The sequence below is a fragment of the Babylonia areolata genome, chromosome 31 (assembly GCF_041734735.1).
Source record: "Babylonia areolata isolate BAREFJ2019XMU chromosome 31, ASM4173473v1, whole genome shotgun sequence".
Lineage (NCBI taxonomy): Eukaryota > Metazoa > Mollusca > Gastropoda > Neogastropoda > Buccinidae > Babylonia > Babylonia areolata.
This window is the reverse complement of record NC_134906.1, coordinates 22511907-22519495: the sequence shown is the minus strand read 5'-3', so window position 1 is coordinate 22519495 and position 7589 is coordinate 22511907. Positions and strand designations below refer to the sequence as shown.

Sequence of the window (7589 nt, the reverse complement as noted above, 5' to 3'; positions counted from 1 at the left end):
CTGAATCGGTAGCGTAAGCATCACTGACTTGAAGTTATGTACCTTGTGTAATGGAGAGAGTTACCACTCCTACTATTTGTCAATCATTTCATCTCCTGATCTCATTATTTGTTAATGTCCTGTAATTTTGTCTGATTTTTTTTTTTTTTTATTGTTTTTTTGTTTGTTTATGGGTTTTTTTTGTTTGTTTGTTTTTTTTGTTTGTTTGTTTGTTTGTTTCTTTTCTGTCTCAAGATGGTAATTACAATCAGCAGGGCTGTATAGGTAGAGATGATTGCTCGTGATGCTATAAACCCTTGGAATCCAAAGATGGATTTTTTTTTTTTTTTTTTTAATTAAGACTGTTTTGATTTGTTTTCATCACAACTGCCATTGTCGTTACCATAGTGATCAGTCATAACTTCTTTCAGACTATGTTTTGATTTATTTTTATCATGACTGTCATTGTCGTTACCATAGCGATCAGTCATAACTTCTTTTCAACACAGGCAAGGGAGCGCAGGCCGATTCAGTGCGCCCAACACCATCGAGATGAGCGCTCGCTCGACACGCTCAGGTCTGGACAACCCTCTCTACGAATCCAACAGTTGAGAGGATTTACCTCCCTTTACACCCCGCCATGACATCACGGATTCTAGATATGAACTGACTGGGGTTTTTGCAGGGGGGGAGGGGGGGGGGGTGGGTTGTTTGTTGTTGGGTTTTGTTTTTGTTGGGGTTTTTTTTGTTTATTTGCTTGCTTTTTGTTTGATTTGTTTGTTTTTTTAATTTAAAATTTTGTCACCAAAATGTGGTGTTTAATGCACCACATTTGTCGTTGTTTCCCTGATTACTGCTTACGTGTTTATGTTGTGGATGGGGTGAGTGAGGAGCTTGGATGGTGGGGGTGGTGGGGAGGGAGAGAGGAGATGTATGAATGCAGGGTGGGAAGGAGAAGGTGGGGAGGAGATAGGTGGTTGGAATTAACGGTGGAGGAGAGATGGAAAGTGTGTTAGTTTTGACGAGTTCTTGTTGTTGTTGCTGCTGCTGCTGCTGTTTGATGATTTTTATTAACATGTCTCTTCTTTATACTATTTATTTGTTAACTCCTTTAATGCTCTTCCCCCCCCCCCCCCCCCCGCACCCAGTCTATTTTCTTCTTGCAGTTCTTGCCCCTTGATGTTCCTGAGCGTTTGTGTGTTTGTTTGTTTGCTGGTTCTCTTTTTTTTTTTTTTTTTTTTTTTGTTAATTCACACTACAATTTTTGCTCAACCTGGAAAAATACTTCAATTCTTTTTTTGGCATGTGGACAAAAGCAGTATTTTGTACAAAAAATTTTTTTGTTTTTTTTCGAAATTGTTTTGATGACAATTGTATTTTATTGTTAAAAGTATTATACAAAAAAAAGGCAAAAAAAAAAAAAAAAAAATAGATTGCAGGTCAGTGTTGATATGCCTTCACTGAGTCACAGGTTTTTTGGGGGTTTTTGTTTTGTTTTTTTTGCTGCTGTGTCTGCTCAGCTGTTACAAAGAAATCCAGTGCAGGACGATATCCAACAGAAACAAACGTGTATGCCTTTTACATATTAAGAACGTAAGAGAGCGTATACAGAGCATAGCAAATGCTTAATTTTAAATAATAAATCTTCTCCCTGATCATTCTCAGAAAGAAGCAAACTTTTTTTTTCAAACTGAATGAGATTCAACACAAAGGATATTACTCGTGTATAAATACACACACACACACATGTGCATGCATACGTAAACACAGACACACACACACACACACACACACACTCTCTCTCACTCACAACCATCGCACCACACCAACCACATGCACACACACACACATTAATTTTACACAGAGCTGAACACGATAATCAACACACATCAACAGAGGAAGAAAGATGATAGAAGTAGTGAAAGGTAGAACAAAAGCAGTATTTGTGAAACAGTACTTATTCAGAATGTGACTTGTAACATTGTCTGTTTTTGTTGTGGAAAAGTGCAATTGTAATTTTGGGGCCAGTTTATTCACGTGGGGCAATTTTGATCAATCATTTCTTTGTTCTGCAAAAGTGCAATTGTAGTTTTTGGCCAGTTTATCCATGCGGACAGTTTTGATCCAACATTTCAGCAATATTTCTGTTCGCTTTGTGTTGTTTTTTTTCTCCTTTCAGTTGTTTTCTCCTTTCAGTTGAAGGACCATGTCAAGTATTTAAATTTGCTTTCACTCATCAGAAGCCATGGAGATGCTTCTGGCAGTTGACTGAACTGAAAACTTGAGTGTTTGATTGTAATAAACTCATTTTTGTTCCAAATAATGTACAAAAAATCTACAGTTCAGTTTGCTTGAATTTGTGTGTATGTGTGTGTGTGCGTGTGTGTGTGCGTGAGTGTGTGTGTGTGCGCGCGCTTGCGTGTGTGTGTGTGTGTTTTAATAAATTCAACAATGAACAAGTATCACCAGTATTCTACTTTTTTTTTTTAGGGGGTGAACACCGGTTTCAAAGACATTCTTCTGTAGGCGTTTTTTCCTTCTTTTTAACATTTTTTTTTATTGAAAGTGTGAAAAGAACATGTACAAAAAAATCTCAAAATCACTGAAACAAAACATTTCACAGAAATGTCTCTAGATTTTCATTCTGTGGTGCAAAATCTGTGCCATAAGCAGCAAAGTAAGATGCATTCATGCTCCCTTTTTGATATGGTTATATGACAGAGGGTAAAGTGGAAAAAAATACATTTCTGATTTTTTTTTTTTTTTCTTTTGACATTTCTTCAGTCTTGCTGTCAATGCAAGTCATTCTTTATCAGTCAAAGGACCTCAAGACATGGAACACGAGTTCGTGTGCACTGCACATCACTTCAGAGCATGAAAAAAACAGAACCCACATTCATACCGAGTGCGGATGCACTCAACTCCCACTCAGTTCCTCAGTACATCTTGATTGTACAGTTGGCAGTATATATGTTTCTCACCTGCGTTCTTTCCATTCAGTTCTGTTCCCGAAGACGTAGAAAGTTGTAAACTTGTTCAAATAACTTTGTAATAAATTATATTTTGTATTTCTTTTTATCACAACAGATTTCTCTTTCTACAGCGCCACCCATTTTTTTGTTGTTTTTTTTTCCAGCGTGCAGTTTTTTGTTTTTTCTCCTGTCAAAGTGGATTTTTCTACAGAATTTTGCCAGGAACAAACCCTTTTGTTGCCGTAGGTTCTTTTGCATGCGCTAAGTGCATGCTGCACACGGGACCTCGCTTTATCGTCTCATCCGAATGACTAGCGCCCAGACCACCACTCAAGGACAAGTGGAGGGGGAGAAAATATTGGTGGCTGAGCCGCGGTTCAAACCAGCGTGCTCAGATTCTCTCACTCCCTAGGCGGACGTGCTACCTGTAGGCCATCACTCCACTATGTACTCTACACTTATTTCCCCTATCGAATGACATAAAGAAAAAAAATGAAGAGTAAATATTACAATGTCATTAACCAGTTTACAACTTTTTCTGTCTCATGAACGCAAAAAATGAAGTTTTTTTCAGTTTTTTTTCAGTAGCTCAAGGAGGCGTCACTGCATTCAGACAAAACCATATACGCTACACCACATCTGCCAAGCAGATGCCTGACCAGCAGCGTAACCCAACGCGCTTAAACTGAAGAGTAAATATTACAATGTCATTAACCAGTTTTACAACTTTTTCTGTCTCGTGAACGTAAACGTACAGGGGGAGAAATGTGGGTATTGCCATATAGTTTGTTGTTGTTGTTTTTACAGAGTACAGGTCTGCTCAGCTCATTGTATTTGTATTTGTATTCCTTTTTATCACATCAGATTTCTCTGTGTGAAATTCGGGCTGCTCTCCCCAGGGAGAACGCGTCGCTACACTACAGCGCCACCCTTTTTCTTTTTTTTATTTGTTTTTCCTATCGAAGTGGATTTTTTCTACAGAATTTTGCCAGGAACAAACCCTTTTGTTGCCGTGGGTTCTTTTACGTGCGCTAAGTGCGTGCTGCACACGGGACCTCGGTTTATCGTCTCATCCGAATGACTAGCGCCCAGACCACCACTCAAGGTCTAGTGGAGGGGGAGAAAATATCAGCGGCTTCTCAGGACATCCTCATTAAATAATTTCTCAGGACATCCTCATTAAATAATTTTAGGAGTTCAACCTCACGTCATGCTCAGTCCATATCTATTCAATTCTATCTTCATAGTTTATAGCTTAGCCAACCACACTGGGCCACATTAGGACTGGAAAAAAAAAAAACAACATGTAAATATCAATCCTGCAAGGTCTGACAAAAAAAAAAATTACAAAAAGAAAATTCAGCACAAGTACAATCATATCAATGCACATGAACCCATGCCAACCCTTTGATGTTTCCAACCATTCCATCAAGTCTTCACCAAAGGATTAAATCAAACTGTACCAAACATAGACGCCATTATACATTGTACACAAAATTGTATGCGGTGACATGCATACTAAACCAACAGGCAACTTTAAACAACCTGGGTGCAAAAAATAAATAAATTAAATAACAGCATAACCAGAATGCCCACTTATCAACTTAAAAAGTCACCACAGGATTAAAAAAAAAAAAAAACTGAATGAAATGTAAACACAATCATACACAGTACACAAAATTCTATGCGATGACACACATACTTAACCAACAGGCAACTTTAAACGTCCTGGGTGCAAAAAAAGAATTTAAAAAAAAACAAAAAAAACGCAGCATACCAAGAATGTCCACTTATCAACAACAACAAAAAAAAAAGACAAAAAATATTCAAGGTTTTCTATCCAAAAAAAAAAAAAATTGAAAGGACCTCGAGAACAGAATAGAAGAGATGTCAAGAAAGAAAGACAGCAATAGAAAAGAAGAAATTTCAGTCACATAATTTCCAGAAGCTAGTGGTACTACTTGTAAGAGAGCCCAGAATTCCCCCATGGAAATGAATTTTCATCCATACTAATGGTGTACAAACTCATGTTCAATTTCTCAGCACATCAATTTCTCAGCACATCTTCACATAAATATCAAGGTGTTCAACATCATGCCATGTTCTGTATGTGCGTATTCAACCTATTTTTTATCAGTTTGGGAACACAACTTAGTTGGACAGCAATGCACACCTTGTACGGATATCCCTAAGTTTACGGGTCAGGATGTCAGTGAAGGGCTGTCACCTCACTGAGATAAGACAGAGCTGACAGGTCAGGATGTCAGTGAAGGGCTGTCACCTCACTGAGATAAGACAGAGCTGACAGGTCAGGATGTCAGTAAAGGGCTGTCACCTCACTGAGATAAGACAGAGCTTACAGGTCAGGATGTCAGTGAAGGGCTGTCACCTCACTGAGATAGGACACAGTTTACAGGTCAGGATGTCAGTGAAGGGCTGTCACCTCACTGAGATAAGACAGAGCTGACAGGTCAGGATGTCAGTAAAGGGCTGTCACCTCACTGAGATAAGACACAGTTTACAGGTCAGGATGTCAGTGAAGGGCTGTCATCTCACTGATAAAAGACAGCTTACAAGTCAGGATGTCACCTCACTGAGATAAGACAGAGCTTACAGGTCAGGATGTCAGTGAAGGTATGTCACCTTACTGAGATAAGACAGAGCTTACAGGTCAGGATGTCAGTGAAGGGCTGTCACCTCGCTGAGACAAGACAGAGCTTACAGGTCAGGATGTCAGTGAAGGGCTGTCACCTCGCTGAGACAAGACAGAGCTTACAGGTCAGGATGTCAGTGAAGGGCTGTCACCTCGCTGAGATAAGACAGAGCTTACTGGTCAGGATGTCAGTGAAGGTCTGTCATCCCACTGATAAAAGACAGCTTACAAGTCAGGATGTCACCTCACTGAGATAAGACAGGGCACACAGGGCAGGATGTCAGGACTTCTACCTTTTGGAATGGCATGACTTTCGTTCACCAAAGCCAAATACACCACCTAACCGTACACAGAATGCACTGATTGCACTTCAATTCCATGCAACGCTGACCACATTTCACCGGTCTAGTAAGTCAAGAGGCTAAAAAAAACAACAAAAAACCCCACCTATATTGATATTCAATAACATTCATTTCACCCAAAACAATTCTAACAACACTACAAACCTTAGTGTATATTCACATGGATCCATTTCCTTCGAACACGACAGGCAGTTTCTTGAAGTCTCTCACTATCACTGCACAACATTTAACGACAAAAATATTCAGTATACCTGTTACAGGATGGGTGTATGTTATATTGATCTGCTTCAGTTCAGATCGGTGCTGTGTACCAAAATCTGGCAGCCAAGAATCTGACACGCGGTAAAAAGATGCTTGGAACAATGTATTTGAATTGAAATCTTTTTACCGCAAACAGTGAAACACTGAACTCGTGACTAACCACGTGAAAACTTCTATCGCCATTTAAGTATTCCGTCCACAAATACCACATGAGCAATCTGTGGAAAAAGCTGGGGGGGGGGGGGGAATTTCTTCATAAAATGCCACTGGAATCTGCAATGATCAAGAACAGTAAAAACAGAAATAAAATGCTTAATGTAACGATAGCTGGCACTGCAATACAAAATGACCACATCAACAATGGGTGGTTTGTGTCACCATCTGAGAATGTTGTGCAGACAAACAGATTAAAAAACAACAAAAAATACAACATATATATATATATATATATGTGTGTGTGTGTGTGTGTGTGTGTGTGTGTGAGAGAGAGAGAGAGAGAGAGAGAGAGAGAGAGAGAGAAACACCAAATAAACAGTACAACAACAACAACAGAGAAAGCGGGAGAGGTTCTTTGATTCTTTGAGAACAATAGCAGCTGCATATTCGCAAGTGATTTTCTGGCCAAGTACATTTTACACGTTTAATTAAAGAATTTCAAGTCTCATGATTCATGAAGGGTTTTTGGGGGTTTTTTTTGACAAAGGATGCAAACATGTGGACTCTCTCACACACACACACACACACACACACACACACACACACACACACTTCTGAAGCACACACACACACACACACACACACACACACACACACACACACACACACACACACACAAAATCATCAGAACAATAAAATGTTTTGTAAAGCCTGACACCTACATGAAGTTCCTTCACTAAAAACAATTCATTGGAAATATCTAAAAGTTTTTTTTTTTCTTCTCCAAGAACAGTAAGGCTACATAAGCTACCTCAACACAAAAAGAACAACATAAAAGCTAATTCAGCAATGTTCACAAAAAAAGAATGATACTTCGAGGCATTCATAAATTAACAATATCTAAACAAATGGAGCATGATAATAATCATAATAATACTACACAAATAAATAAATAGAAATAAATAAATAAAATAAACAATTATGATGACAATAATAAATAAACAAATAAATAATAATGATAATAAAAATAAGCACATTTAAACATAGCACACTGAAAGATGAGTAGAAGGCTGAAAAATAAATAAATAAAATAAAATAAATTTAAAAAAATTCCACGGGCGTTATCAAATTACTGCATATCATTGTTTACCAAACCAAATTACAGGAAGCCAAGCTCTAATTTCCGGGTCAGTGTTTAGCTTACAC

At 38.4% G+C, this 7589-nt stretch overlaps 1 long non-coding RNA gene across 1 annotated transcript; it reads right to left on the bottom strand.

The window, feature by feature from the left end:
* Positions 1-2519: 2519 nt before the first annotated feature.
* On the bottom strand, positions 2520-7023 carry LOC143276152 (uncharacterized). Its single transcript, XR_013053509.1, has 2 exons — positions 5849-7023; positions 2520-5756 (listed from the first exon to the last, which is right to left on the bottom strand). It is a non-coding gene; the product is annotated as an uncharacterized LOC143276152 (long non-coding RNA).
* Positions 7024-7589: the final 566 nt, after the last annotated feature.